Raw genomic sequence first — 11,429 nt, 5'->3', positions numbered from 1 at the left:
AAAGTATTTGCTTGACCATGGTACTAGGTCCTGTGGAACTGTTAGGGCCAACAGAAAGAATTTCCCAGTATTTCCGGCAAATACTGTGAAAGGAGCCCTTCTGACAAAGAAATGTGGGAACATGTTAGCCCTTCTCTGGCATGACAAGAGACGGGTTAACATGTTGTCTACAGTTCATAAGGGTGTGCTGGAGGAAACTGGTAAAACAGACTACAGGACCAGGGAACCCGTGGTAAAGCCAGATGGAGTCAACGATTACAATATCAACATGCGGCTGGTTGATAAATCGGTCATGCAAATTGGTAAGGTCGATTGCCTACGTAAGTCCTGCAGGTGGTACAAGAAGGCGTTCTTACACCTTTTTGATATCACCGTCCTGAACAGTTTCATACTGTTCAAGGAGCTTGTAGGGAAACCTCTCTCTTTACGAGAGTTTGAGAGAGAGCTTGCACGCGAACTCCTTGAGCAATATTCAACTACTCAGGTGACAGCTGCTAGGCGGGGAACAGCGGCTCCAGCGGACAGGCTCAGCTGTGGTGAGTATTTCCATCGGCATAAGATTGTGGAGATCGGGAGAACAGCAGCAGGTCGTCTGGCATATAGGCGGTGCCACGTCTGCCGCACAACCAAACGCCATCCCCCAACACGAAGAGACCTCGTACCAATGTGCAGAATGCAAGGTCCCCCTATGCCCCAAATGCTTCTCAGAGTATCACTCCGAGCGTGAGTACTGAGCAGGTGTGTGGGGAAGTGTAAATAATGTACAGCAATGCACAGGTTTGTGTATTTTCATAAATGAGTGAAAAGTGTGATAGTATGAGTGAAGTATAGTAAGTGCTAAGATGTAAGTCATTTATAATAAGTTCAGCAAGTGCAAAATAAGTGATTTATAGTAAGTGCAATACAGAAATTGATACTGTGTATTGAATATTGGTTTGAAAATTATTGGAAATACTTTGCATTTGCCTACGTGTTACCTGAAAGAAAACCACTTGTGAGCGGGCCACAAAGAACAATACCTGCTTGGCTATACCTAAATTATTTCACTCAATACTCAGGGAGATTGTGCCAAATATGAGCATCAGTGTATTTGTGATGTGACGTACAAATAATGTTAGTTCTGTGAAATATTTATATGATTTTCACTATAACCCTGATAAGTACAAAGCAGTAAGATTTACAATACAAATAATTACCTCATACTCTACGATAATGCGTGAAAGAGCAACAACATTTACTCGTCAAAGTATAATTATGCGTAATGACGATGTACAGTGCAGTTCTAAGTGCCATAGTAAGGGAGAAATATGATTATTTACGGAAGAAGTGAGAACAGAAAAACGAGGTAAAGGAGAAATATTCCTTATGGAGGAAGTGAGTACAGAAAAAAGACGAGATAAAGCAACGTTGGGTCTGGTTAGTACTTGGATGGGTGACCACCTGGGAACACCAGATGCTGTTGGCATCCCTACGTGTCAAGTGGGGTTGGTGGAGGATTAGTGCCCCTCCCTGTAAAACAATTAACTCTAAGCCGTTGGCCACCCCGTTTGGGATACATGGCGTCTGGCAATGAATGAATGATGAATTTCCTTTCCCACACACCTACGGGGCATAGAGGCATTATGGAGCGGGCGGTAAATCCCTGGGTGAGCCACATGAACCGGGTGATGACTCATTTTCATGGCGGTGAGAAAGGAGGAGTGGAAAAAACGATTGGAATCTTCCGCATTCCTTCCAAGGACGCACGGGCAGCGTGACAATCACCAATCCAGACAGTGCTCCCAACATTAGCCGGCTGGGCCAAGGCCGCAACCAGTGGCTCACGCTCGGAGCAGTGCGCAAAATATGAAAAACCACTCGTCTTCAACTCATCCTTACTCACTGATGGGACCACCTGGAGACCTCGGGATACCTTCATTGGAAAGAGGAAGAGTTGTTGAGTCTTATGAACTTTTATTTGAATCTCTAGCTATCATAGTTCGTCAGATATAAGGGTTTGAAGTAAGGGTATTTTTCCCAAAATCTCGGAAATCACCTGTAGGGAGGCGTGTGCCGCGGCCAGGAACCCCCCGGCGAGGAAGGGTTAAGGAGAAAACAAGGCTTTTCTGGGAATGGAAGAAGGGTGGTAACAAAGACGAATATTTGGGTGCCAAACGTAGGGCTAGCAAATAGGTATACAGGGCGAAGTCAGAGTCAAACAGACTTATACTTGATAACCTATATTGTGGGAAGGGAAGAACATGATTCTTTTTGGTGGGAAATCAGATGAAAGGGGTGAATAGGGACATCACTGGTGAGCAGTGTGTGAAGAATGATGAAGGAAGGGTAGTGGTGAACAGTGGGGACATTAACCCGCCCCATCCCGACATTTTTGGACCTTTTTTTTTTTTGGCTCAAACATCCGCTTTTGGTGAGAAACATCGAAAATTCATAGAGAAATCGCTCACCTGAGGTTTAAAATACCGGATTTAGGTATGAGTACTTCCTTACCTGACTGGGTTTTCTAACAGGCTGGCACCAAAGAAAACGAGTTCTACGGGAGGGTAACTATTTTATCCACTCATAAACAGTATTTATTTATTTAAGCCAATGGCCATACCACGTTGAGTACACCGCTTCCCGTCCGATCAGCGAAGTTAAGCAACGTTGGGTCTGGTTAGTACTTGGATGGGTGACCGCCTGGGAACACCAGATGCTGTTGGCATCCCTACGTGTCAAGTGGGGTTGGTGGAGGATTAGTGCCCCTCCCTGTAAAACAATTAACTCTAAGCCCTTGGCCACCCCGTTTGGGATACATGGCGTCTGGCAATGAATGAAATGAAACTTGGTACGAATTTATATGTAGTACAAGAGTATATTGGTTTTCAAGCAGTCATATAGGCATTATAAGCATTGTTTCATTCACTAACTCATCACCATTCATGACCTTTTTTTCCCCACATTACCTGATCATCATTTCTGACTGTTTCTTCTTCTAATGCTATGTAAACTTTGTCCTCCACATTGTTATCGATTGGGAAATCACTCTGGCCCTGAATGTCTTTATTGGCCAGGTCACTGGTAACCAGTGAATTGTCGAGACAATGGCGTGCAGGGGGGGGGGAGAGGTTATGCGGTGTAAGACATTGTTCCTGCTTGGCATCTTGTAGAGAAATAGAGGAAAGGTGTCCCGTGTATACGTGCCAAAAATCACTCACGAAATCACTCACAAAAATTGAAAATTGTGCAAATTAGGGACCTTGCAATGTTGCCGCATTAATTCACGTCGCCGGGACGGCGCGGGTTAAAGATGCATGGAGAGAGCATTACAGCCGGTTGCTGAACAAGGAGTTTGACTGTGACAGGGAAGGTTTGGAGCCAGCAGATCCAGTGTTTGGCCCTTGGCCTTTGCTTGACACTGCTATTGTGAGTGAAGCAATAGGCAGGATGCAGGTTGGGAAGGCAGCAGGTATGTCTGGGTTGACTGCTGAAATGTCGAAGGCCTCAGGAGATATAGGAGTGAGGTTAGTCATTGAACTGATAAATATGATTATATATGAGTGTGTTGTCCCAGATGATTGGCTGAAGAGTGTAATTGTGAATGTGTACAAGGGGAAGGGTGATGCCCTGGCAAGAGGAAATTATAGAGGCATAAACCTTTTAGACCAGTTAATGAAGGTAATGGATAGAGTTCTAGAAGGTATTATTAGAAAAAGAGTGAATATTGATGAGATGCAGTTTGGGTTTATGCCAGGCAAAGGGACCACTGATGCTACATTCACTGTTCGACAGCTTCATGAAATATATACAGTACACTTGACCCTCGATTTCCCGGACTAAAAGGGGTGGAGACCAGTCCGGGAACCCCAGAAGTCCGGGAATCGCAAAAGTCCAGCCCCACATACCATTCCCTGGACTATTATCATACTTTGTCCAAATTCTCCAATGTCGTCCGGCAATTATTCCGATATTCTAGAGCATTCTGGAATTTACGCTACCTATAACAACATAACTAACATACACAGTACAGGTTATCCCTTAATTCACGCGGAATTTTTACACGCGAATTCGGTTATCCAAGAATTTTTTTGTACAATAATTAAAATATTAAATTATAGTATTCAAACGAATAATTCTAATATATGAGAGAAATAAATAAAATATAAAAATGCCAACCCGCCGCCCGTGCGTGTACGTGTGTGTGTGTGTGTGTGTGTGTGTGTGTGTGTGTGTGTGTGTGTGTGTGTGTGTGTGTATGTGTGTGTGTGTGTGTGCGCGTGCATGTGTGTGTGCGTGTGTGGTGCGTGTGTGTGCGTGTGTAGGGCGTGTGTGTGCATGTGGGAGGTTGGTCTCCCACGCGCCACACAGTTTGAATCTGACCCTCCAACCGTGCGTGACTCGTGAATCATTTTTTGTGGCTTATTTTTCTGCCTCCCAGTCATTGCTTGCCTTGTTTGCCAACATGGGGCCTAAGCGTGGTGCTAGTGATGCACGTGGTAACACACCAAAGCGGGCTCATAAAGTGATGTCACTGACAGAGAAAGTTAAAGTGTTGGACAAACTTAGAGAAGGAATGTCGGTGAGTGCTCTTGGTCGTATGTTTGGGGTGAATGAGTCAACTGTTCGTACAATAAAGAAGGCAGAAAGTAGCATACGTGAGGCAGTGAGGGCTAGTGCACCAGCCTGTGCTAAAGTGTCTCATTATAAGAGAGATAAGCGCATTATAAAGATGGAAAATGCCCTATTTTTGTGGATGGAGAACTCTCACAAGCATGGTATACCCCTTGGCTCCAACATAATTAAAGTGAAAGCACTTTCTCTGTACCAGACTATGTGTGAAGCTGACGGAGGTGAAGGCACTTCATCAGCTCCTGACACCCCAGTTTTCAGTGCAAGCAAAGGGTGGTTTGAAAATTTTAAGAAGAGATTTTCCCTTCGTAACCTCCACATCTGTGGAGAGAGTAGATCAGCTGATCATGAGGCAGCACGTGACTTCCCGGCTGAACTAAGTGATTTAATTAATGAGGGAGGCTACGTGCCAGAGCAGGTCTTCAACATGGATGAAACTGCTCTCTTCTGGAAAAAGATGCCTGCCAGGACCTTCCTAGGCCATCAGGAGACCCATGCCCCAGGATTCAAGGCAGCCAAAGATCGGTTTATGCTGATGTTCTGTTGCAATGCAGCTGGTTTTATGATTAAGCCGGGCTTAATTTACAGGGCTCAGAATCCTCGTGCCCTTAAAGGAAAAGACAAGAAGCAGCTACCTGTCTTCTGGATGGCAAACGCTAAGGCATGGGCTACCCAGTCTCTCCTGAAGGACTGGTACCACTCCAACTTCTTACCTGAAGTGCGTAATTCTATCTATCTATCTATTGCCAGACGCCTCAATCCCGTTTGGGGTGGCCACAAACAAATCGCCTCCAAGTCGCCCTGTCCCCCGCCATTTCACTCCCCTGCTCCCAACTCACACCCCCCTCTCTCATATACCTCTCCACCCCATCTCTCCATCTCATCCTTGGCCTCCCCCTCCCTCTTTCCCCCTCCACCTCACTCACATACACTCTCTTCGTCAGTCTTTCACCCTCCATCCTCTCCACATGGCCAAACCACCTCAGTGTGTTCCTCATAACGCTTCCTATCACATCCACATCAACACCACAACGCTCCTTTATATCCTCATTCGTCAGCCTGTCTCTCCATGTGACTCCACAGGCTCCTCTTAAATAACTCATTTCCACGGCTCTCACTCTTGACTTGTGTCCCTCCAACAACGTCCAAGCTTCACTTCCGTACGTTAGAGTTGGTATTACAATACTGTCATGTAGTAACTTTTTCACTTCCATGCTCACTTCCCTGTTTCTTGTCACTGCTTTCAAAGAACCAGCAACCTTTCTTCCCTGCTGTACCCTTTCAAGCACTTCACCCTCCAAACCTCCATCCTTACTCATCACACTACCCAAGTACTTAAACGTACTCACATTTTCCAATTCCTCACCATCCAACCTCGCTGTACATTCACTGACTTCACCTCTCTCAAAGACCATCACTTTACTCTTCCCTACATTCACCTTTAGATTCCGTTTCTTACACACTCTCTCAAACTCATCCACCAAGCCTTGCAGCTCCCCTTCGTCTTCACTCAACAACACAGTATCATCTGCAAACAACAGTACAGGGAGTTTCCAAACACTATCCTCTCTCACCAGGGCCACTTCAACATCCACTACCCTACCTTGTACCTCTTTTATTACCCCATCCATGTACAGATTGAACAACCATGGAGACATTACACATCCCTGTTTCAACCCAACTTTCAAAGAGAAAAATTCACTTAGTTCACCATCCACACGCACTGCAGCTTTCGCACCATCGTACATACTCTTCACAGCATTCAACAACTTCCCATCTACTACATATATTCTTAACACTTTCCACAATCCTAGTCTATCCACCCTGTCATATGCTTTCTCCAAATCCATGAAAGCTGCATACAACTTCTTTCCCTTCTCTAGAAACTTTTCCACTAAAGATCTGAGAATGAATATCAGATCTACACAACTTCTTCCCTTCCTAAAGCCTCCCTGTTCTTCTCCAACTAATTTCTCTGTTCTTTCTCTAACTCTGTCAATAAGTATCCTACCATACACTTTTCCTATTATACTAAGAAGACAAATGCCCCTATGATTACCACACACTTCTTTTTCCCCTTTTCCTTTGTACAAGGGAATAATTATACCTGACTTCCAATCCTCCGGGACTCTACCTTCCTCCCAGGCCAATCTGCACATCTTCCACATCCATTCTACTACTATCTCTCCCCCATGCTTCAGCATTTCACCACACACTCCATCAATTCCTGGGGCTTTCCCTGATTTAACGTTCTTCATTGCTTCCACAACTTCTACCCTACTGATTTCTTCCTGTCTCCTCACCTCCCTCCTTCTCCCAGCCATTCCCTAGCCACTTATACTCGCATTACTTCCATCCTCCACGTTCAACAATTCCTTAAAGTGTTCTCTCCATCTGCTCACTTTTTCTCCCTTCTCCATTAGTAATATACCATTTTTATCTTTCACTCCCCTGCTAACTTCACTTCCACCCTGTCTTACTCTTTTCACCTCTTTCCAGAACATTTTCTTACAGTCCCTCCACTTTACACTCAAATTCCTTCCAAATTCCTCATCCACTCTCTTCTTACTCTCTCTTACTAATCTTTTCACCTCTCTCTTTCTTTCTACATATAACTCTCTCTTCCGCCTCTCAACTTCTTCCACGCCCCTATTTCTCATCCATTCATTGTATGCTTTCTTCTTTTGTGCCACAGCCCGTTTCACCTCTTCAGTCCACCACGCTGTTCCTTGCACCCCCCTCCGTCTTCTCTTCCTTCCACACACCACATCACATGCTGCACATATTTCTTCTGTAAATATTCTACACACACCTTCCACATCCCCCATCTGCTCCACTTCATATTTGCCCAATCGTTCCTCCACTTCTCTCTTATACTCTGCCTTTTTCTCATCCTCTTGTAACCTTTCCACTCTCCTTGCAACTACTCCTTCCTCTCGTCTTTCCCTTCTTCTATTCCTCCATCTTACTTGAACTTTAATTCTGGCCACCACCAAGTGCGTAATTATCTGTGTAATAAAAAGCTCGACTTCAAGGTCCTCCTCATCTTGGATAATGCCCCTGGACATCCACCAGCCCACAAACTTGAAACTGAGGGTGTTAAGATCCTCTACCTCCCCCCTAACACATCTTCATTAATTCAACCCCTGGATCAAGGTGTTAATCGCACTTTTAAGGCACATTACACCAAAAATTGCATGCAGCGCACTGTGGCTGGGATGGAGGATGAGAATAAGTCCGTCACATAGATGTGGAAGGACTACAGCATCGCCGACTGCCTTCAGACGATCAAGGGGGCCTTGGACGAAATAAAACCACACACAGTGAATGCATGTTGGAAAAAACTGTGGCCAGAATGTGTTCACGAATTTAAGGGGTTTGAGTCTGTCTCAAAAAAATCCACTGCCTCCCACATCGTATCACTGGCACGACAGGTTGGTGGGGAAGGATTTGACGATATGGATGAAAAGGAAGGGGAGGAACTGCTGGAGAGTCACAGAGTAGAGTTAACAAACGAGGATCTGGTGGAGCTGACTCAGTCTACTGATAAGGATGAGGAGGATGAGAAGGTTGATGATGGCTCGCCTGCGTCTCAGTTGACGCTAGATAACTTGGGTGAGGGTTTAAGGATGCTGAAGGCAGTAACAGAACATTTTTACAAAATAGACCCCAACATGATAAGATCCCTTAAGTGTAAAGAACAGGCTGAAAATGCTTTTGCTTGTTACCGGCAAATCTTCGGTGACATGAAGCGAGCTGTATCTCAACCTAAAATAACAATGTTCTTCAGCCAGCGTTCATCACGTACACCCCCCAATCAGTCTACAACCCCAGTCATCCAAAGTGAAAAAGATGATGTTGAGGAAGATAAGGTCGATGACCCGTCGTCTCCTCCTCCCACCACTCAGTAAATCCCTGCTCCACCACCCACCAACGCCTGTGTTTGTCAGCTTTCAGTACGTTTTTTACGTATATGAGTTATAAAATTCCCCTGAAAATTAGTTATTAACTCCTCCCACCATGCCTACCTGCCGCCCGTGTGCATACATGTGTGTGTGTGTGTGTGTGTGTGTGTGCGCGGAAGGTCGGCCTACCACGCACACACAGTCAGTTTGAATCCGACAGTCGAGCCGTGCTTGACTCGCGAATCGTCATTTATGGCTTATTTTTCTGCCTTCCAGTGATTGCTTGCCTTGTTTGCCAACATGGGGCCTAAGCGTATTGCTAGTGATGCATGTGGTAACACACCAAAATGGACTCGTTAGGTGATGTCGCTGACAGAGAAAGTTAAAGTGTTAGGCAAACTTAGTGAAGGAATGTCGGTGACAATTCGCCGTCAGGATGATTCCCCGTCATTTATTTACATACCAGTTTATTTAGCAAGTAGAGTACACTAGTTTTTTACTTACATGAGTTATAAAATCCCCCTGAAAATTAGATATTAAAGTATTAATTAATCAATAATACGTATGTTTATAGAATGACGGGGAATCGTACAGGGTGCGAATTGTCCTGATGGGGAATCGTCCATGTTTTGACGGTAAATTGTCTTGGAATCGTATGTTTGCGGTGAATGAGTCAACTCTTCGTACAATAAAGAAAGCAGAACATAGCATACGGGAGGCAGTGAGAGCTAGTGATTCAGACTGTGCTAAAGTGTCTCCACCTACACCCGTGAATTGTCTTGGAACCGTATGTTTGGAGTGAATGAGTCAACTGTTCGTACAATAAAGAAGGTAGAGAATGTAGCATACGGGAGGCACCAGACTGATACTGTCTCCACCTGTACCTGTGCCTCTCAGCTTTCAGTGGTAAATTTCTTACATTATTGTTGTTTTTCTTACTTTATGCTAGTTCATTAGGTGTATATAGTGCATAAACAGTATTATTCAGATGTAATACACTTAATACACATGTGTAATTACGTGCACACATGGGCAGAACATATACGCGAATTTACCACATACGCGAAGGGTCTGGGAACGTAACCCTCGCATGAATTAAGGGCTTACCTGTACATAAAATAATAGCACTGACACAATAACAATAACAATAACTGACACAACAGCAGTATTTTGCTAGCTACAACCCTAGGAATGGTTGTTCAAACAGTTGTTAATGAGAATGTGGAGGGTATGATGTAAGATCAGAAAGCTGAGGAAAAAGAGGAAAATGAACAAGGAATGGAGCACCACAAGGTGAGCCAACTATAGTAGGACTCGCGCACGTTTGCGGCTGTGGTGTGGTCCGCACCTGTGTACAGTGTTGCCACGTTTTCTATACCGTTATCTCTCTCTCTCTCTCTCTCTCTCTCTCTCCTGGCGGGAAATGTGAGCCACCCTGAGTACTTTTGATTCTTTTATAAGTTATTTATAATTGTGCTTTCATCTGTTAATTTGGTTTTGTTATATTTAGTAGTAGATGGAGTGTCAAAGTTACTGTCTGCTGAGAGGTTTGTTACATTACTGATTCATACACCCCGACGTAGTGGGGTGTGGGTGTAGGTGTGGGTGGGAGTGTGGATGTGGGTTTGTTGGGGTGGTGGTCCAGGGGGGAGGGGAAGTGTGAAGGGGAATTTGACCTGAGACACCCAGGAGGGATTAAGAAGGGAGGGAAGGGGAAGGGGGGGCTGGATTCACCTACCACGTGGTCAGTATTAGAAGAGAGAGAGAGAGAGAGAGAGAGAGAGAAATTACGTGTATAGATATATGTGCATCAATAGGAACAATGTATATCAGTGTGTGCAGTATGTACAAAGGAACAAATGAATACAAAGAAGGCAGTGACAGACCTCTCTCTCTCTCTCTCCTGGCGGGAAATGTGAGCCACCCTGAGTACTTTTGATTCTTTTAGAAGTTATTTATAATTGTGCTTTCATTTGTTAATTTGGTTTTGTTATATTTAGTGATGCCGACAATGCATTCAATGCATGCCCCTCTCCTGCCTCTCTCTCTCTCTCTCTCTCTCTCTCTCTGTAGGGAAGCTATCTGTCAGTGCTGCCACTCATAAGAATTATATGAATTATTTCTTTTACTTTGGATATTGGCATATTTCTTCTTTTTTCAGGCTCATTCTCTTATATCCATATCTGTAATATTATTAACCACCCTAAAACTACGCTAAAAAACATTAAAAGCGACTACAATTTCTTTTAGCAACACTGTACAATATGTATGCCATGTTTCTGTGTTACTGTATAAATATTTTATGCATAATAAGATTACTGTTGATTCATCCATCAAAATACACAAGTGTAAGTTTTATTCATCTGAATTTATCGAATTTGTGATGCCTTGTACATAAATAGCTTCCGTTTCACATCGCAAGTTGAGGAAACGTGGCACCATTGTAAACAGGTGAGGGCCACACCACAGGCGCATACGGGCGCCAGGGCGACTATAGTCATCAACTGACCGAGATAACAAACACTCAACCATCGAATGTGATCCCGATCTTGGACCGAATCGGCAATTTTATTTGGAAAACATTTTAATCTTTATCACCATACAGGTTTGCACACCTAATTATTTGAAATTAGGTAAAAAAATTGTGCTTAATTTAATTATTAATATAAAATCAGGATTCAGAGCGAAAATTCCTTAAAGTCAGCAGAGGTGTTTGCCTCTAGCCTAACAACTCTCCTTGGGCCGTACTATTTGAGCCAGTATTGCCGAATTTGAGCGTCTGACGTTCCCGTCTTTTGTCTATCTATCTATCTATCTATAGCCCGACGCCCTAATCCCGCAAAGGGTGGCCGCAGACAAAACGCCTCCAAGTCGCTCTGTCACCCACCATCCGACTACCCTCCCCCCAACTCACCC

At 44.3% G+C, this 11,429-nt stretch overlaps 1 non-coding gene across 1 annotated transcript; it reads left to right on the top strand.

Annotated features, from left to right (window-relative positions):
- The first annotated feature begins 2,585 nt into the window (after positions 1–2,585).
- On the top strand, positions 2,586–2,704 carry LOC145412290 (5S ribosomal RNA). Its single transcript, XR_013899552.1, has one exon. It is a non-coding gene; the product is annotated as a 5S ribosomal RNA (ribosomal RNA).
- The last annotated feature ends 8,725 nt before the right edge of the window (positions 2,705–11,429 follow it).

Source organism: Coenobita brevimanus, chromosome 92, assembly GCF_032717465.1.
Source record: "Coenobita brevimanus isolate Jiangsu-jjx chromosome 92, ASM3271746v2, whole genome shotgun sequence".
NCBI lineage: Eukaryota > Metazoa > Arthropoda > Malacostraca > Decapoda > Coenobitidae > Coenobita > Coenobita brevimanus.
The sequence above is the reverse complement of the archived record's forward strand: the minus strand, read 5'-3'. Positions and strand labels throughout refer to the sequence as shown.